This window comes from Geotrypetes seraphini, chromosome 3 (genome assembly GCF_902459505.1).
Source record: "Geotrypetes seraphini chromosome 3, aGeoSer1.1, whole genome shotgun sequence".
Taxonomy (NCBI): Eukaryota; Metazoa; Chordata; class Amphibia; order Gymnophiona; family Dermophiidae; genus Geotrypetes; species Geotrypetes seraphini.
The window spans coordinates 136,126,819-136,148,789 of record NC_047086.1 but is presented as its reverse complement, the minus strand read 5'-3'; the positions used below and the strand labels follow the sequence as shown (position 1 = coordinate 136,148,789).

Genomic DNA, 21,971 nt, shown 5'->3' with positions numbered 1-21,971 from the left:
GCATTTTTAGAGGAGGGGAAAGGGCGGGAGATGGGCTGACCTAGACTAGTATAACCAAACCCTTTAACAAGTTGCCTAGTCGGCACTTATATGTTTTGACATAGACCAAGTCAATACAGGTATAAGTGCCGAAAAGGGGCCACTGAGCTGATCACAGATGCCACGATCAGCTCAGTGGCCCCGGCAACCTGCGCACTCCCCACCGCAACGATCACGGCAGGAGAGATGGCTCATCTCCCCTGCCACGATCGTCACCCCCCCGAACTGCCGTGACCCACGGCAGGAGAGTTGCCCAATCTCTCCTGCTGCAGTTTGTGGCTGTTCGGGGGAAGGGAGGATCACGATCACAGCAGGAGAGATGCCCAATCTCTCCTACCGCAATCCATCCCCTACCCCCGAACCAATACGGGCAGGAGAGATCCCAACCCCTCCTGCCCACGACACCACCCACCCCCAAACCAATATGGGCAGGAGGGAGTCCAACCCCTCCTGCCCACGATGCACCTCCCAATCCCGAACCAATACAGACAGGAGGGAGCCCAACCCCTCCTGCCCACGGTGCACCCCCTACCACTGAGTCAAAATGGGCAGGAGGGAGCCCAACCCCTCCTGCCCATGATGCACCTCCCCCACGACCGCCCCCAAACCCCTGATCAGCCCTCCCAAACCCCACGACCCCCCATCCCCAACACCCCCTTAACTTACATTGGTTGGCCGGACGGCTGGGTCCCAAGCCTGTCTGCCCGGCAGGCCCGCCATCCTCCGAATGGCAAGCCTTAGGGCCTGGTGGGGCCTTAGGCAAATGGGCTGGGGTGACTTTAGGCGCATGGCCCAATCAGGCCCTAAGGCCCACCATTCGGAGGTTGGCGGGCCTGCCGGGCAGACGGGCTTGGGACCCATCCATCCGTCCAACTAATATAAGTTAAGGGGGGGGTGAGGGGGATGTTGGGGGTGGTCACGGGGTTCGGGGGCCGATCAGGAGTTTGGGGGGGCAGTCATGGGGGAATGCTTTGTGGGCAGGAGGGGTTGGGCTCCCTCCTGCCCGTATTGGTTCGGGAGTGGGGAGTGCGTCGTGGGCAGGAGGGATTGGGCTCCTTCCTGCCCATATTTAAAGGGGGGAGGGTGCATCATGGGCAGGAGGAGTTGGGCTCCCTCCTGCCCGTATTTTAAGGGGGTCATCGTGGGCAGGAGGCGTTGGGATCCTTCCTGCCCGTATTTTAAGGGGGGTGGGGGGTTCACGGGGTTCATGCCTCGGCAGGAGGGGTTGGGCTCCCTCCTGCTAGTATTGGTTCGGGGGTGGGGTAGATCGCGTCAGGAGAGATTTGGCATATCTCCTGCCACAATCACCATCACCCCTCCCCATGAACTGCCACAAACTGCAGCAGGAGAGATTGTGCATCTCTCCTGCCACGGGTCGCGGCAGTCTGGGTGTGGGTGCTGCAATCGTTGTGGGGGGGGGGGAGGTGGATTCTATAACCGGTGTTGTTTTTGACAGATGCCAGTTACAGAATCCAGCTTTTAGGCGAAGGACTGGTCGCTCCTTTGCCTTAAAGGTCTTGTTTTGGGCGTTTGGGACTTAGGCTATTTTTTAGTTGATAATGTGTTGTAGGTTTAGACATAGTGGTGGTCTGGGCGTTTAAACAGCTGAATGTAGAGGTAGGCCATTCTAAAAAAAAAACAACAACCCTAATTTTAGACATTTTTTTTGAGAATGGACATTTTCCCTGCTGCTACTTTCAGCATTTAGGGCCTTAGACCAAAAGGGGACTTAGACGTTATTATCTATTATGCCCCTCTACATTAGTAAATCCCAATAGATAGATAAATTAAATTAAACAATAAAGGCCCCCTTTTATTAAGCCATGTTGGGATTTTTATCACTGATCACTGCGGTAAAAGCTCCAAAGTTTACAGAATTCCTATGACTGCGGTGGCTGGTGATTTAAAAAACCCTTATGCGGGGGGGGGGGGATCATATTTTAAAAGAGAAGCATGTTTATGTGAGGAAAAGAATCAGAAGAAAGCAAATAACTAACAAACAAATTTGTTTGATATATTCATTTTGGAAAGAGAGAGAGGTGGACCTATTTCAAGAAGGGGGGGAATGAAAGAGGATACGTTATACAACCATTCAAAAGTCCATCAAACTTCAATAAGGTACCAGCCAGTCATCATTTGAAGCTGAAGGAATGGATACTCAAAGGCATACAAAAACAAATTCTATGCGTGGAGACTATTTTGCTTGGAGGTAAAATATGGGTGACCACATGTCTAGATTTACCCGGAGATGTCCTCTTTTTAGAGGACATGTCCGGGCATCTGGATGGCTTTTCCAAAACCCAGCACTTTGTCCAGGTTTTGAAAAGCTTCCAGCTCAGGACTGCGTCGGGAGGGCATTTGCGCATGTGCAAATGTAACACGCTGAGGTCACGCACATGTGTGCATGCATGTGACATCATTGCATCACACCTGCGCATGCGCAGATGCCCTCCCAATGCGGCTCCGAGCATGAGAACAAGTTGAGGGGGTGGGGCTGGGGGACAAGACTGAGGCAGAACGGGGCTAGGTAGAACTGTGCAGGTCTGTGGGCCGGGCCATGGGTCCGGATTTTACAGTAGTAAAATCTGGTAACCCTAATCTTTCATTATTTAATATCTCCTTTAATCAAATCGCATTCCAGACACTGTGGAAAAACTCCAATGCTCATATAATTCTTATGAGCATTGGAGCTTTTACCACAGCAACTCGCGATAAAAAAAACCCCTAATGCAGCTTGATAAAAGGGGGCCTAAATTAGAACATTCTGGCTTGAATACGGGTTTAGCAGAGGGATGCAGACTTCAAGCTCTGACAATCACCAGTAGCCCTCACTAGCTCACATTCATACAACCAAAACTTGAAGTGGTCATTTTCTCAGTGGAAGAGAGTGAATAGTGGAGTGCCGCAGGGATCTGTACTAAGACCGGTGCTATTTTTTTTAAATTTAATTTATTTATTTTGGTGTCTCGATGGACGAGACTCAGGACTATAATATCTCCTATATAATGGATATTATCAACAAAACCACCACCAGATGGTCATCACTAAAATTGTCTTGGTGGGGACGTTTAGACTCTATTAAAATGGTTTTGGCTCCAAAAATTACATATATACTGTCTATGATACCATTTCTTTGACTGCTTACAAGAAATTTGAATCTGCTTTGGTTAAATTCCTGTGGAATGCTAAAACGCCTCACATTGCCCTGAGGAAATTGAAATGTACCAAAGAAAACGGAGGTGTTAATTTTCCTAGTCTATACGAATATCATATGGCCTTTTTATGCAGACAAGGGTCTCAATGGATCAATACTGCCACTGCATCCAATATTCCTGCTTGGTTGAAACTGGAACGTGCCTTACTGCCTGAGGAAAATTTCAGATTTCTACCATTCGCTCATAGAGAGCGCACGACTTGCAGCAACGTTATTTTCTCCTCTACTATAACCGCTCTTTAGGAGTTAGATAATATCGCTCCTACACAATGGAATAGTACCACCAGTTCACCTATTTGGCGGAATCCTGAAGTACAGATTCAAGGCCGATATATTGAATGGAAATCTTGGCGCAAGAAGGGTATATGGTCCATCAGTCAGTTATTAATAGATCTCCAATGTATGGATTTTGGAACTTTGTCTAGGACTTTTAATTTGGAACCTGTTCACTATTATGAATGGCTTCAATTGAAACACTGCCTAACATCATATCTCAAGAAGACTAAATTGTCAACTGACACTCCTACTATTCTGGAGTGGGCTATCCTTATTAACTCTATAACAGGTCAGGCATCGGCCTGGTATAAACTGTTGCACAAACATAAGTTTACTCCTCCTGTAGTGCTGTATGACATTTGGGCTCACGATGTTTCAGTTCCTGTGGAACAATACGATTGGAAAGAAAATTGGCTCACATCATTTAAGGCTCTAAAATCATCTGCCATTTGGCATACTGTACTGTTCTTATATCATCGAGCGTATTGGACGCCACACAAATTGTCCAAAATTGGGCCATCTGTTTCAAATAAATGCTGGTCCTGTATGTCTGCTTTAGGAACACTAGACCACATGATTTATAACTGTACTCACCTTATATCGTTTTGGTCAGATGTGTGGTCTACTATTAGTCAGATATTACATATCAAAGAGGATATATCTCTCGCTATTGTTATCTATGGTGCTAGTGCCTTACAGAACTATCAATTAGATAAATTTGAAGCTAGATTGCTTAAATGTTTACTTCTCATTGAAGTTAAAACCATCTTATCTAATTGGAAGGACTTCTCATTGTTACACTACAACTCTTGGTGGAACACTGTATGTCTCTTTTCTAAATATGAATCGATAGCCGCTGACAAAACTAACTCTTGTCACACCTATAACAAAGTGTGGTCTCCTGTTTTGGCATATTGCGTATCAATATAGTTCAATGTATTTATGCTTGAATTGTTTTAGGACATCTTTTTATGGTTCTTTTACTATATGTCTCCATGTACTTAGTAAGTCTCATGACTTTACCTAGCCTTACTCCACATTACCTGCACGACTTTTATATGTATCTCGCAGAATGTTTCACTGCAATGCAAGATCTGTAGTTTTAGGTTTTAGGTTCTATGTTTTGTGTTTTGTACTGTTTACAAAATTCAATAAAACTGATTGAAGTAAAAAAAATAAAAAAAAATTTCTACACCGCCTAAGACCTAAGCGATTTACAAAGAGAATATACATAATCACATAAGCACACATAATAAAAAACATTATACATTGACTCATCACAGTTATCTAACGTACTAAAACTAGTACAGAGCTAGTAAAACTTCATATTTATAGCTAACATATTTATAAATGATCTGGAAATCAGAATGACAAGTGAGGTGCTTAAATTTGCAGATGATACTAAACTGTTCAAAGTTGTGAAAACACATGCAGACTGTGAAAAATTACAGTAAGGCCTTAGGAAATTGAAAGACTGGTATTCAAATGGCAGATGAAATTTAAAGTAGACAAATATGCAAAGTATTGCACATTGGAAAGAATAATCCGAATCATAGTTACCAGATGCTAGAGTCCAGCACCCCCCCCCCCAAAAAAAATAAATAAATCTAGGGGTCATTTTAGACAGTACTCTGAAACCTGCTCAATGTGCAGCATCGTCCAAAAAAACAAACAGGATGCTGGGAATTATTAGAAAAAGAATAAGTAAGACCAAGAATATTATAATGCCTTTCTATTGCTCCATGGTGCAACCTCACCTTGAGTATTGCATTCAGATGTGGCCACCATATCTCAAAAAAGATGTGGAGGGGCATTTTCGATATGACATCTAAGTCCGACTTTGGACGTTTTGAGAAAAACATCCAAAAATCGTGTGGAGAAAATGTCCACTTTCAAATCTACATAATGAATATCTTTTTATTCTAAAATAGCCCAGCTAGGCATTTTGTCAAGCTAGACATCTACTTTTGTTTGCCATCATCGAAAAAAAATCATCCAAATTAAAAATAGCCAAAACAAGCCATTTGCATGTAGGAGGGGCCAGCGTTTTTAATAAACTAGTCACACAAACATGCCAGCAGAGCAGTGGGGCACCATAGGGAGCACTGCTGTGAATTTCACATTTAGGGTGCCAGGTACACATCTCACCATAACACCTGTACATTATATAGTGAGCCCTACAAAACTCCTCCCAAACCTATTGTACCCACCTATCTATCACCCCAATAGCACTTATGCCTGCATGTGTCAAGTGTATGACAGTTGAGTGGGCTTTGGTGGGCTCACACTTTCCATCACAAGTGTACTAATTAGGGTGGCATATGGGCCTGGGCCCCCTTTTCTATAGTCCACTGCACTGCCCACCAGGATACTCCAGAATACAGAATGACATGGGGATAAAATTTGCCCCTATCCCCGCCCCATTCTTGTGAACTCTGTTCCCGTTCCCATGAACTCTGATCCCATCTGCACAAGGCTTGAATAGATATGATTTTATATTAAAATAATTTTATTAAAGTCTAGAAAGAAACAATATTCTGTATAACTATCATTTTACAAATCACAAATATAGAACAAGGATCAACAAAACTCCTGTCTCCCCTCCACTATTGAGACAACTGAACAAGCCAAATTACTACAAAATGCTGCTTTGAAAAATCAAATTAACAGAATACCTCAGACACACACACTGAATACAAATGCCAAAGCTATACCAGCTGACCAAAAATGATAAACATATTAAACCAAAATCCCAAGAAGCCACACCTTGCTTGTATTACAACATAAAAAAAATATAAATAGACATTTCTTTCTATACTAGTCTTATAGCCCATTACATTAACAGGTGCTAGAATATATGTGTGTGTGTCTGTCTTTATTTCTTTCTCTCTCTCTCTCTGCTTAGCCGCTTTCTGTATTTCTGTCTTTCTTTCTTTCTGTCTTTCTTTTTTCTTGGCTGCCTACCACCACCCCTTGCCTGCTCCCCCTGTTCATTCTCCCTTCCTTTTACCTCCCCTGTGTCCACCACCACCCCTTCACTGCTCCCCTTATCCAGCAGCAGCCCTTCTCCCTTTGTTTTACCTCCCCTCTGTCCATCATCACCTCTTTCCTGCTCCCCCTGTCCAGCAGTAGGCCTCCCTTCCTTTTTCTTCCCCCCTGTCCATCTGCACCTCTTCCCCTGTCCATCAGCACCTCTTTCCTGCTTCCCCTGTCCAGCAGAAGGCCTCCCTACCTTTTTCTTGCCCCGCCTGTCCATCAGCACCTCTTCCCCTGTCCATCACCTCCTCTTTCCTGCTCCCCCTGTCCAGCAGTACGCCTCCCTTCCTTTTTCTGCCCCCCCCCATCCATCAGCACCTCTTCCCCTGTCCATCCCTGCTCCCCCTGTCCAGCAGTATGCCTCGCTTCCTTTTTCTGCCCCCCCTGTCGTCAGCACTGCTTTCCCTGTCCAGCAGCACCCCTTACCTCCTCTCGCGTCTGTCCTCTGCCGACAGCCGCCTGAAGCCGCCGTGGCCTGCAGGCGCTGACAGCCGCCGCGCATGCCTGAAGCCGACAGCCACCTCGCCTCGAAGCCCTCCTCCTGGCAGCCACCGCACCGCCATGCGCGCCTGAAACTGACAGTCAAAAGCCGCCTCTCTAACGTTTCCGCCATCCCTGCCACCGCAGAACCGAAGGCGTCCTAGAGTCCTGGAGTAGCGCATGCGCACTCTTGCCGCCACAGCCTGACAGATCAGGGATCAGGGAAACACGCGGTAAGAGTACGCATGGGCGCTTAGCATTTTATTATATAGATTGTGTAAAACATAAAGATTACACATGGCAGGGATAATGTTAGGAGAGTGCTTATAAGGCAACAGCCCCCTGGCCAGAGAACCCTAAACCTGCTGGAAGCTGAAGAAGGCACTTCCTGGTAGTGTGCTTTGTGGTCCACTTTAATCCTAATTGTTCTTTCCCATATATCTTACGGGCCGCATCGAGGCGGAGGAAGATATCTTCTTTTTCAAGGGTCCCACGACAACAAGAGGGCATTCGTGGAAAATCAGGGGCGGGAAACTGCGAGGTGACACCAGGAAATTCTTTTTCACTGAAAGAGTGGTTGATCGCTGGAACAGTCTTCCACTACAGGTGATTGAGGCCAGCAGCGTGCCTGATTTTAAGGCCAAATGGGATAGACACGTGGGATCTATTCACAGAGAAAGGTAGGGGAGGGTCATTAGGGTGGGCAGACTAGATGGGCCGTGGCCCTTATCTGCCGTCTATTTCTATGTTTCTATGTTTCTATATATGTTACTTTCCTATAACTAAAGTAGTTCTTCCACTTTTTTTCCTTCTGTATCAAGTTAGTCCTTGTCTGATTTGGTTTAAATTTTAAGTTGTAACATAATGATTATGTTTTTATTATGTACATTGCCTAGAAGTAATATAGGTGATATTATCAAATTTTAAATAAACCTGAAACCCAGCTATATCTAACACTCAGGCAGGATACACACTTCAAATCTGATATATTTTAATCACAAAATTTTAAAAAAAAGTTCTACCTTTTGTTGTCTGGTCATTTTATTTTTTAAATCATGTTGGTCTCAGACTTTGGTTTCTGTTTCCTTCTGTCTTCTCTTAATTCACTGGCCAGGGTCCCTTGACCATTTGGCATTTCTTCTTTCTCCAAATTCACCATCCATCTTCCATCTCTATATATGTATTTCTCCCCATATTCAGCATCTCCTTTCTCTCTGTCTCCTATACTCTGGAAAAATTAAGAGAAGCTGATTGAGTAGTTTGGAAAGCAAAGATACAAATGGAAGAAAATATAACTGACATGGTAAACCATAAGGACAAGACATTTTTTAGGTATATTACACACCCACCCACCCATACCCCATTTATAAAAGTGTAGCGCAGTTTTTAGCACCAACCATGGCAGTAACAGCTCGGATTGAAGTCTTTTGTAATCAACTTAAGTTGGAAATTGTTGGGTAAGTCTGGAGCATGTCAAGCTCTTTCTCTGGCAGTCTTCAAGTCTAAGCTAAAAAAACATTTTTACGAGGCTGTTTTTAACTCTTAACTCTTACCAATGTCTGTTTTATTATTCCCTCTGTAAGAAATTTCCTTGATTGTAAACTCTATCTAAAGAGATATGAAAGTGTTGAATTAACATATATGATGTTTTACTTGCATTTTAAACCTGCATTATTGCAGGTTGTTTTGTTTTCCCTCCCCCCCTGTTCTTCCCTACTTCCTCTTTTTTCTTATTTAAATAATGTAGTTCTTCCCCGTTTTCCTTATCCTTTCAGTCCTGTCTGTGGTATACTATGTATTCCATTATTATATGTGACCTATCCCATTATTCATGTATACATTGATTTATATTTCCCTTTTTATCTATGTAAACCGCCTCGAAGTCTGATTAGGCAATATAACAAAATTTTAATAAACTTGAAACTTCATTGGTTATCGGTTGAGAGGAGTATTAAGTTTAAATCAGCTTGCATAGTTCAAAGTATATTACAGACTGACTCTTCAGATAATCTGATTTTGCTTTTTTCTCATTTGCATTATTCTTCCACCAGATTATGTGGTACTTTATTACTACATTTTCCACAGGTTAGAGGAGTACGGTATAAACGACATCTCAACTCCTCTTTTACTTATGTTGCCATTACAATTTGGAATAATCTACCTGAATATATTAGGACTGATATTAATTACTTAAATGTTATGATGATATTTTATTGATTGCTTCTGTATTTTCCCGTAGATTGTACGGCCTCTTTGAATATAAATTGCCTTGAACCTTTTTTGATTAATAAATTGTGTATTAGATTAGATTGTCTCTTACTGGTTATATATACAGTGCTGCATATAACCAGTAGTAGTAAGGTGGAATATACACTTCTCCCTCCATATTTGCGGTTTCAGCAATCGCGGTTTTGATTATTCATGGTTTTTAGCTTGCTGGCTCCTCCCCCCCCCAAAAAAAAAATTATGTCAGCTTGCATAGAGAAATCGCTGATTCCAAGCATTTAGAGAAAATCACTGATTCCTGGCACTTTGGTCACCGTGCTTTGCTTCTCCTTCAGGAACAGGCCAGGTCTCCCGCCATGTTATTCGCGGTTTCACCATATTCATGGTGGTTTTTAATAGAAAACAGCGAATAACATATGAAAAAGTTATTCGCGGTTCTTCTGTATTTGCGGTTCTGTTAATCCCCTATCACAGCGAATAAGAAAGGGAGAAGTGTACTGTAAATGACCAAATGAAATTAAATTAAAGTGCTCTGCCTTCATGCTGCCATCTGCTGTGTTTGGGTGGTATTAATTCAAGATAGTTAAAACAGAGTTACTTTGTTAACTTTGAAACATTAAATTGATGGAAGATCCTTGTGAAGGGTTTTCAGAAGAAAACTGTTAGTGGTTTGCAGAATCATTTAGCATTAACTGGTTAAGTTCTGCTTTAGCCTCAAGCATGTCAACTGCTTCCCTAACGGTATATATACTGGATCTGCACTATTTCCTATTTGTACACCATCTTGTAGCTCTTGAAATATACAGCTCCATTATTCTTGTAACTTCTCCTGGAAACTTCTCTCTGTAATTATCCTGGAAATGTCCAGTTGTCTCTTTTGTAATCCGCCCAGAACTGCAAGGTTGAGGCGGAATAGAAATCAGTAATGCAATGTAATGTAAAAATTAGTGATTAGCCCCAAACAGGTGTGTTAACAGGTCAGGGCGGGTTAGAACATAAGAATAGCCTTACTGGTAAGACTAAAGGTCCATCAAGCCCAGTAGCCCATTCTCACAGTGGCCAATCCAGGTTACTAGTACTTGGCCAAAACCCAAAGAATAGCAACATTCCATGCTACCGATCCAGGGCAAGCAGAGGCTTCCCCCATGTCTTAATAACAGAAAATTGGCCAAACATTTCTTAAAACCAGTTATGCTATCTTCTCTTACCACAACCTCTGGTAATGTTTTCCAGAGCTTAACTATTCTCTGAGTGAAAAAATATTTTTTCCTATTGGTTTTAAAAGTATTTCCCTGTAACATCATCACCTCATTTGCATGAAAAAATCATTTGCATGAAAAAAAAGTAGTGAATCAATCGCTATTTCAAAATCGGCCAGTAATCAGTCAACAGCGATTGAATCGCTACCTTTTAGTGAATGTGGGCCATAGTCTCTAAGTGTAATTTTTTGTGAGTGGATGAATCATACCACTGACTCATGGCTACAATACAAAAAATTCTCTCCAAACAATATATGCATATATGAGACTAAAGAGGGACAGCGCGGTGGAACTATGAACAAAGAAAAAGTCTTTTAACACTCCGCATTATAAAATAAAATAAAAATATGTGAGTGAAAAGAGAGTCCTCACTTATCACAACTCCTAAATGGGGAACAAAACCCCTAAGTCAGAGTTAACACAGGCTAAATCCAGAACGGGTATACTTGTGATACATCCCTGGACCTCTCTTAAAAATAAAACACGTGAATAAGTGTCATTGAATAAAACTAAATTGTGTTAATAGTTCAATCGCTGCTGACCAGTCTAAAGTCAAATATATATAGCGTCCCCCAAAAATCTAATGCCTATGAAGTCAAAAATCCACAAAGCTGGGTAGAACAATCAAAAAAATCACAGCACTTATCTCGCTAGTTTCTGTATAATATTCATTTCCACCTTAAGCGTGCTACTTTTCTGTTCAACAGGGCTCTGTTTCGGAGGAAAGTCCCCGTTCATCGGGAACCTTCGGACTGTTCTTGAATACTAGCCTTGACATCCAGCGATCTGGAAGATGTAAGTGGCAAAGTGAAGAATGGCACTAAGGGCAACATGCACAGTGAGGAACCCACCCTGTGATGTTTCATGGCTGAGTACAGGAGTGGTTTGCCATTGCCTTCTCCTGCATAGTGTACAGCTCCACTATGTTGCTGTTGCCCAACATAGGGCTCCCTCAGCCTACAGCATCATCCAGGTACCAGCCAGACCCAACCCTGCTTAGCTGCCGATAGTAAGAGCAGGCCTACTCAGGGCGGCCAGGCTGTAGGCATTTTGTGAGTTGGGACAACCAAATCACAATGCGTGGCAGATGTCAATGATCGAGAGGGCACATAGGGCATCACTAGGGTTACCAGCCATCCGGATTTCCCTGGACATGTCCTCCTTTTTGAGGACATGTCCAGGGGACCGGATGGCTTTTCAAACCCAGAACTTTGTCCGGGTTTTGGAAAGCTTCCTCAAAATGATGTTGGGCAGGGGGGGGAGGGGAGCTGGGGCGTGACTGGGGCGTAACAGGGTAGGGATGGGTGGACCTGGGCAGGTCTAGGGGTCCGGATTTTACTCAAGTAAAATCTGGTAACCCTAGGCATCACACAATCCTGCAAATATTTTGGTGATTGATGATATGCACTTAAGTAAACCATCAATAGCAACTTATCGCATAACTTAGTCTCTTGATGCTTATTTCAAGGAGGTTTATCCAACCCATACCAACCACACACCCTCTGCCATGTCATATTGTGCTTGCTACTCTTCAAAAGTATTTAATTAGTTATTGGGATATTGAATAAATAATTAACTGCTTTATTCAGTACTGCAAGAAAGTAATTAACTACAGTAACTAATTGTTAGTAACTCAATATCACACAACACTGCCTATCATTGCTTGTACTTAGATGGGCTAGATGGCAAGGAGTCAAAGGCAAGAATTTGAACTGAGCAGAGGATTTTTTTTACCTCTAGTCCAGGGATCTCAAGTCCCTCCTTGAGGGCCGCAATCCAGTCGGGTTTTCAGGATTTCCCCAAAGGATATGCAGTGAAAGCAGTGCATGCACATAGATCTCATGCATATTCACTGGGGAAATCATGAAAACCCGATTGGATTGCAGCCCTCAAGGAGGGACTTTGAGACCCCTGCTCTAGCTTAATCCTTCCACAGCTAATCTCGTCCCCTTATTACAATACTGTGGTTACTTCTTTTTTGTAGCCACCAGTGATGTTATGGTAAAGTTAAGACATTATTATTCTTTCTTGGAAGAACCTGTGGGTGTCACTGTGAATACCCTTAAAGTAGATTCCCATGGTCTCTCTATATACTTTAGAAGAAAGGCAGGGGAGAGGAGATATGATAGAGATATTGAAATAGCCCTGTGGCATAAGTGCAGAGGAGGTACACCTCTTTCCACTGAAAAAAAGTTTTGGAATGAGGAGGCATAGGATGAAGGTGAAAGAAGATAGACTACGGAGTAATTTAAAGAAAATACAAGCAATCTTCAAAAAGTTTTCACACTTTTATTTTTATTTTTTTAAACAATATCTATTAAGGCCCTATTTTACCAAGCTGCGGTAGTGATTTCTACAAAGGCCCAAAGTGCTAAATGCTCCAATGCTACTCTGACGCTCATAGGAATTCTATGAACTTCGGAGCATATAGCGCTCTGGGCTGTGGTAGAAACCTCTACTGCAGTTTAGTAAAATGGGGGTGGGGGTGGGGATAAATATATCAAAAGCAAATTATATCACTTTTCCACAAAATCTCTCTGTTTTGCGATGAATTTTTCCCACCATCCTACTAATTTCTTAATGCCATCAGAAAAGCGCGAAAATATGAAAGCATGGAAATCTTTTGAAGAAGGGCTGTACCTGAGTTCATGAAAGCATGAGACTAGCACAGAGGCCCTGATTCCATAAAAGGCGCCTAAAAATTAGATGCTGAGTAAAGCAGCAAATAGCAGCTGTCAATCCTAAGGTAGGTAACTTTAATAGAACTGTGCCTAGTGGCACCTAAATTGGACTTAGGTGCCCCCTATTTATGCCTATGTTAGGTGTCTACTGGAGCCTAAGTCCAATTTAGGCACCTAGATGCAAAACACGCCCAAGACCCCCCCCCCCACACACACACACACAATATGCCCTTAACCACATCTACTTTCTAGTAGGCATCTCGGTCTAGGCACCTACCTGGAAGTTGCAGGCACCTATGATCTAACTAATTGGTTTTTAATTACTATTTAATTGAGATTTTCAATTAGTCCCCAATTAAGCCTAATTAAATAATTAACCCCCCTTTTACAAAAGCACAGAAGAGGTTTTTAGCGCTGGCCGGCGTGCTGACTGCTCTGCGCTGCTCTGATGCTCATAGGAATTTCATGACCATTGGAGCTCAGGAACTTTCAACATATTTCATTGATAAAATTAATAAGATTAGGTTAACTTTCACCACAAATCAACTCGTTAAACTTGACCAAGAACAAACAGAGCCCAATTCACTTTCTTCAAAATGCTCTTACTTCAAGATCCCAAATCTAACAGAGATCGAAACTCTCATCAAATCTATTAATATAAAAGGCTCCCTGGTAGACTCAATACCACCTTTCCTCCTTAAGCGTTACTTTAAGATTTTTGATCCAGCAATCCTTACACTGGTTAGTGAAAGTTTAAAACAAAGTATTATGCCAAAAGCCTGGAAAGAATCAATTATTCGTCCTATTATTAAAGATCAAAAAATTAGTATTGAAGATATGTCAAACTATAGACCAATAGCCAACATTTCATTTTTATCAAAATTAACCAAGGTGGTGTTTAATCAGATATCAGATTTTATTGAAATCCTGCACCCAAACCAGACAGGCTTTAGGCAACACCATTCCACAGAATACTCATTAGTAGGTATGACCACATCCATTCAATATTCTTGGATCACCACCAATCAGTTCTTTTAATTTCTATAGATCTTTCGGCTGCCTTTGATATGATCGACCATGAGCTTTTATTAAATAGGCTCCAATCTATAGGTGTCACAGACCAGGTTTTATCTTGGTTCCAATCCTATTTCTCCGATCGTACTTCATCTGTGTTATTCAATAACGAAACTTCTGATAACTTCACCACAACATATGGTGTTCCTCAAGGATCTATACTGTCTCCACTTCTATTCAATATCTTTCTCGCCCCATTGCTGACCCTGTGTCAATCCGTCGGCTTCAATGTATTTGCTTATGCCGATGACATTCAACTATTACATCCTATAGATACCAATAACCCTTTCAATAAATATGAAACTTGAAAAAATATCTCAATGGCTGAATAATAATAGACTAGCACTGAATATCAATAAATCAAATGTTATGCTTTTTCCCTGGAAGGATAACTTAAAACTTAACCTTCCGATTACTATCAAGGGTCTTCCGTTGTAAGAAGTATATAAAATTAAAATTCTAGGAGTTATTTTTGATCACAAACTTTCATTTCATGACCACATCAGTAGTATTGTTAAATCCTCTTTTTTTAGGCTTCGACAAATCCGTTCTGTTTCTCAATTTCTTTGTGCTAATTCTCTTAATATTCTTATCCACTCTCTCGTTATTTCTAAAATAGACTATTGTAATGCTCTGTACAACGGAATAGCTCAAAAGGAAATCAAACGTCTACAGATCATTCAAAATATGTCCATTAAACTCATTTTTAAAGCCAAGAAATTCGACCACGTAACACCCCTTCTTAAGGAAGCCCATTGGCTTCCAGTTGCACATCGGGTAATATATAAACTATGCTTGCTTACATTTAAATCTCTTCTTTCTAAAACTCCAGCTTTTATTTACAAGTTATTAATCCCTTACACCTCCAATAGAACATTAAGATCCGTTGACCAACATTTGCTAACGATTCCTTCTCTTAAAATTATAAATACTCGACGACAGTTGATCTTTTCAGTTACAGCTCCCCAAACCTGGAATTCTCTCCCTAGCCATTTAAGGGAAGAAACCAATATAGAAAAATTTAAAGGTAAACTGAAGAGTTTTCTCTTTAATGATGCCTTTATAAATTAATCATTTAGTCTTTGAACCAATATCATTTTTTTCTTTCTAAACTTTTTATTGAAGTAATCAATCATTTAAAAAAAAAAAAAATTTTTTTTTTAAATTTAATTTTATTTAATTTAATTTTTTCCTTTTTCCCTTTCCTTATGTGTCCTCCTTATTTGTTTCTTTAACTTTTATATAAATTGTAATTCCTACCCATCTCCTCCCTTATGTTTCTAGTCTTATCAAATTTGTTAATAATCTTGTTAGTCTTATTTATTGTATTATCCCCCTTACATTGTAATTTTATTAACATGTACATCGCTTAGAATTTAGATTAAGCGATTCATCAAATTATTATTAAACTTGAAACTTGGAACAGCGCAGAGCATTCAGCATGCCGGCCAGCTCTAAAACCCTCTTCCACGTTTTTGTAAAAGGGCGGGGATAAGTTAGGCACCTATTTTTTTTTTTATAATTTATATTCCACATATTCTACAATTCTATGGGGATTACAAATTATTCAGGTACTGAAGCATTTTTCCCTAACTGTCCTGGTGGGCTTCCACTCTACCTGTGGCAATGGGGATTAAGTGACTTGCCCAGGGTGACAAGGAGCAATACGGGATTTGAACCCCCAACCTCAGCGTGCTGAGGCTGTAACTCTAACCACTGCACCACACACTCCCATTGCAAGGCATTGCCAACTTTAGGTGTCTTTTATAGAATCAGGGTCAGAGGAAGGTATTGCAGAGCTTAATAGCTGGAATGGATGGGCAGACAAGATAAGACATACGGTCTTATCTCCCGCCATTTTTGGTGCTCTCGACTCCTAACTCCTCTCTGCATCCCCAACCCTATATGTCATGTCTGTCTATCCAAATTAGATTGTAAGCTCTTATGAGCAGGGACCGTCTATAAATGTCAAAATGTACAGCGCTGCGTACGCCTTTCGGCGCTCTAAAACTGATAAGTAGTAGTGGTAGTAGTACTATCGCATAAATGCATTAAAGTGTTTTGCAGTATTTCTCCTGCTTCCTCTCACTAGAGCATGCATTAGTGCATTTTCGTAAGTATTTTTGGGAGGAGGTGTGGTCTGAATGGAGAGTGGGCATGGATATGTTAGCTATCTAGATCATTATCATTACACATACTAACTGGCTAATACAGAGTTAACATGGGAGCACTTAGCACCTCTTAAATAGGAAGAAGTGCTCTGAGTATGCAAGCTAAGGACAACATTAAAGGCTCCTTTTACAAAGCATTTTTATTGCCAGCTGAGGCGGTATTAGCTATGACACTCATAGAATCCCACAGCTTCGTAAAAGGGGAGTGGGGTGGGGGAGGTAAATCAAAATGTTAAAATGTGCCACATTAAATTTGCAGTTAATATACAGGACAAACCCAAATTAAATCATTTTAACTGCAAATCATAATGCATGTCAGTGAAAGCACCCCTTAGTGCTTTACATTTCTTAACAAACAATCATGGGCAACTGTATGACTAAAAAGGAAACCAGATTTCACAAATCTAAGAGGACTCATCTCATCCTGGAAAGTAAAGATGATGTTGTAATGCAGCCTGCAATTAACTTGTATAACAAATTTCCCTGATAAAGAGTATATGACTCTCAAAAAGCTAGCCACAAATTAGTACAATAAAAATATCATCACCTATAGCTTGCTTATTGACCTTTAATTCTATGATATGGATTTGGATTTTAGATTTAATTACTCATTCTTCCAAATCAGAGGTCAAAGCAAATTTCAATCCGCTACAGTGAACACATTTAATAAGTGTGATATGCACTTGCTCGTCAGTGCATTGCACACAGCTAAATGGTTGTATGGCTCCCTCACCTGGCTTATCTTATAAATAGCAGTCTTTCAACCAGGCGATAATGGGAATTGTTGAAGAAAGTTCCAAATTTGGGAAAATTGATACCTCCAGCTATTGAAGGACCTTCGGGCTAACCTAGTAACAATAACAAAATGAATAGTGTTTAATTCTTCCAAAATTGGGACATAGGAAAACTATGGAACCAAAATGTATTCATCAAGCTTGGTAAATAAAAATTATCAGATCGTAGTCTAAAAAACAGTGACTCAGGAGCACTCAGAGGTAGTTGCAAGATTATCCCAGTCTTCAGGTTTCACATTCTTGATATGTAGAATAGTTCCAAGAATAGTTCCAGTAATTCTTTGCAATACCATGGTGTCACTAAGATGCAGTAAGAATAAAAACACCCCAAGCATTTGTCTCTGATTCTATAACTGAGCTGCTGTCTTTATATGCCTTTTGCACGTGAAAGTGTACAGGATACCAGCACTTTCACATATAAGAGTGCACTTAGCTGTGAATGCTCCTGAAGTTTATCAAACCAGTTAGTGAATGGTAGTGTACAGTAGCTGCACTAACTTATTAGTGCAGAAACCACCACCCCCTCTCTGCCCCAGACACATCCCTTCCAAGAAAATGAAAATAATATTTTTTTACATGCGATTATTATGCACACATTTGGCTTTAATCACAGGATGCCTGAGTGCATCCCACAGTCCACAATTTTAAGCATCATTGAGCACAGGTTAGTGCTTTACGCAACTTAGTAAAAGGGCCCCATACTGAGGAACTGTAAAAAAGAAATGGAATGATTGTTGTAGAAAATTTGGACTGATGACAAGAATTATGCTGAAGGCTCAGTTTTCTAAACTTTTCTAAATCTGAGCGGCACTTCTGATGGTCTGACATTATGGGGCAATTTGTATAAACGGTGTCTGAATTGTAGGCAGCCAATTGAAATGCCAATTGGGATGCATGTTTTCTATTTAAAAAACCCAGGGAGATCCATCGGGACACTTAAGTCTGCCCAATGCTGGGTGTTGGCATGGTTTCATCCAGAAATGGCCTTGGGCAAGCTTAAGCGGCCCTAAGCGTCTCCCTAAGGCCAGGGCAGGATTAATTCATTGAGGACCCCTAGGCATACAAGCACACTGCCCCTGCCCCACCCCACCATGCCCCGCCCCCCATTTATTTATCCATTTTCTTATTTACTTCTTTATTTCCACTTTATTTCTTTTATTTTAAAATTCAAAACAAACAAGAAAGATTACCATATCAGTGCCAGTGTACAGTTTTTCTTCTATTAAACTTCCAAACAAATTTGTGATAGAGGCTGATGGAATTGGTGTGCAGGGAAAGGGGAGAGAGACATAAGGGGGAAGGATACTAGATATAATTTGGGTTGGAGGAAAAGAAAGGGGGCAGATGCTGATGGAAGTAGTGAGAAGGGAGAGGAGAGAGTGAAATGCCAGACCATGGGGGTGTGAGAGAGGGAAGGGAAGAAGAGGAGAGAGATGCCAAACCACTGGAGTAGAGAAGGGAAGAAGATGGATGCCAGAGCAATGGGGGTGAAGGGAGAGATGGAAGGGGGAGGCATACATTTCTGGAAGGGGCATAGAAGGAGAGAAGATGCCATATAGAAGGGGCAGAGAGAGGGTAGACAGTGGATGAAAGGAAGAGAGTGGCAAGAAGATGAGGAAAGCAGAAACCAGAGTAGACAAGGTAGAAATTTTTTCTATTTATTTTTTTGCTTTAGGGAAGATGCATCGCTGTTTCTGTGGTGTTCCATTGTATGCAGAGTCCAGCTTCTTGGTGGTTCAATTTAACCTTTGTCTATGTATTTCTGTTTTATCCCCCTTTTACAAAACTGTAGAGCGTTTTTTTAGCACCGGCCATGGTGGTAACAGCTCTGATGCTCAGAATTCTATGAGCACCTGAGCTGTTACCACCATGGCTAAAAACCATACTACAGTTTTGTAAAAGGGGCAGATGTTAGTTTGTGATTACATATTCCATACTAGGTGAAGGTGTTTTCTGTGTTCTGTGTGTTTGAAAGTCATGGTTTTCTGTTAGGATTGACTGCAGGATTGATCTGTACTAGACTGGCTTGTTTGGTTTTACAATGGGTGTATTGATGTATTGCCCACTTAGGAAAAAGTATGTAAGATACTACTTTTTCCTAGGTACACTCTTGTGCTATGTGTGGATTGTTACTAAAAATCATGTTTTTCATACAGATGAGGGGGGGTCAAAAAATGATGGGCCCCGGATGTCACATATGCTAGGTACGTCACTGCCTGCCACCACCCTGGCACCCTGCTGACAAATCTCCCGGCACCCCCAACCCCCCCATCCCCCGTACCTTTTAAGATGAAAGCCAGCTGGAAGGATGCACAGACCAGAGTTTCTCAACTTCATCAAGCCAAGTACCTCATAAGTCTAGAAAATATCAACCGAGTAATCCTGCCCAAGCTCTGCCCCAGCCTCACTCAAGCTCTGCCCATGGCCCCACTACCATAACAATAGTACAAATTGTAAATGCAATTTCTTCCATTCTTTTTTCATATACACACAATATAATCTTATTGATACATAATGGTAACCACAAAATTTTAAAAATCACACAGCACACTATACACAGAGAAAATGTTAATTATCATTTATATTTGTAGGTTTTTTTTTCCAAAGGTCAAGGCAGATTGAAGGGACACGTATCATGAACCTTGGTAATTTTCCTTAGGCATATGTTGTTTAAAGCTGTAAATCCAGACCCTGTTTGTCTTTCCTTCTTTGAAGATAGTACAAGGACATTTATGTTTGAAAAGATATGTTCTTAACTTGTTGTGAAGTGAATTCAATTGTTTTTATAAGCCGTATTTGCAAACAGTTTTAGTTAAGAGGCTTTGCTGGCCCAAGGCTTTTCTGACCTTTTGGACTCCAGCCAGAGATAGGAAAAATGCTGATGTGTTTAAAGTTTCATGTGACCTGTGTCCATATATGGTTTGTGTTTACGTCACATGCTGACACATGCTGACAACACTGATTCATGAATGATATAAAAAGGATGTGAAGCTCATAATAAAATTGGACATTTTTGGAGATCATTTCTTGCCTCTACAATATGTCCCCAGATGCATCTGACTTTCAAATGACAGAGACAGAGAAAGTATGGGGCAGGAATTGGGACCTAATCCTTTTCACAGATGACTTTAAAATATGCAATGTCACCTCAGTAACAACGACTGAAAAATAGACAAATATAGTGCAAAATATAGACAGCAGATATAAATTCTCAAAATTGACACATTTCAATCACTGAACTGAAAATAAAATCATTTTCCCACCTTTGTTGTCTAGCACTTTTTTTCTGACTGTGCATCCAATATTTATTTATTTATTTCTGCCTCCTGCATGCTTCCTTTCCACCAGACCTCATTCCCTCCCCCAACCAACATCTGTCTCTCTCCCTCCATGCAGTAGCATACCTAGCATATGTGACATCCGGGGCCCATCATTTTTTGACACCCCCCTCCCACATCTATATGAAAAATATGATTTTTAGTAACAATCCACATATCGCACAACAAGAGTTGCCTAGGAAAAGGCAGCATCTTAAACACTGCAGTGAGCACTAGAACACTAACACATACAGGGAAGAAGAGGAGGCAAGCAGGTAAAAGACAAATAGGACATACATCAAGGGACATGAGAGAAATTAAGGGAAAAGGAATATAGATATGTATAATTAAATTAAATTCTGATCTCTAGGTTCTTATTCAAATAGGATCTCAATGATCATTAGCCTAAATCTTAATATGCATTAACCCCTCCTTTTACAAAGCTATGGTAGGCTTTTTTTTTTTTTATCGACGGCCATAATATTAGTTCTGTCTCTCATCAGCAGTGGCGTACCAAGCATATGTGACAGCCGGGGCCCATCATTTTTTGACACCATCCCCCCCATCTATATGATTTTTAGTAACAATCCACAAGAGTGTACTTAAGAAAAGACAGCAACTTAAACACTGCAATGAACACCAAAGCATACATTGTAAAACTAAACAAGCCAGATTCCGCACAGTCAATTGATCCTGCAGTCAATGCCAACTGAAAACTATATTCTTTTCATACACACAGAATAGAGATACACCCTCGCCCAATATGGAATAATCATAAACTAAAAATAGAAATATGTAGACAAAAGTTAAACTGAACCTATAGAAACCAGACTCTGCATACAATGCAACACCACAACACTACACAAACAGTAATACATGTCCTCTAATACTGTGCAAAATATAAAGACAGTAGATGTAAATTTGAAAAAACTAATACATAACAATCACCACTTTACAAATTAAGAAATAAAAATAAAACAAATAATGAGAAATAAGAAAATACCATTTTATTGGACTAATCCCCATAAGCTCCATCCCCATCCCCGCAAACCACCTGATTCCATCCACACAAACCTTGAATTGTTTTATATTGAACTTATTATATTAAAATATAAAAAGAAACAATATTTTGTAAAATTGTCAATTTATAAATCAGTGTCTTCTCCCCGCTCTCTCTTCCCTATTTCCTTTCAGCGTCCTCAGCCCACTCTCTCTCCACTTTCCTTCAGCGCACGCACATAAAAACAAGCAAGTAATTTTATATCATTTTCATTCTATTCATTCATAGAAATTAAAGTCTAAATAATGCCAGTCACATAACAAAACATGATTTTACAAAAATAATTCCCTGCACAGTCAAGCCTGCAAGGATTACTAGATGTCTTTCAGCAGCTCCTCTCCCTC

General features: G+C 40.9%; 1 protein-coding gene across 3 annotated transcripts in view; it reads right to left on the bottom strand.

Annotated features, from left to right (window-relative positions):
* KIF3C (kinesin family member 3C) overlaps positions 1-21,971 on the bottom strand; it is a 285,345-nt gene that overhangs the window by 194,567 nt on the left and 68,807 nt on the right. The window contains exons 1-3 of one of the 3 annotated variants that reach the window (XM_033936154.1): positions 17,190-18,199; positions 11,209-11,316; positions 8,068-8,273 (exon numbers count right to left, since the gene is read on the bottom strand). The gene's annotated coding sequence lies outside the window, so the exon portion shown is untranslated. Of the gene's footprint in view, positions 1-8,067; positions 8,274-8,598; positions 8,775-11,208; positions 11,317-17,189; positions 18,200-21,971 lie in introns of those variants that run through there. The other 2 variants (XM_033936156.1, XM_033936155.1) reach the window with 2 other exon arrangements.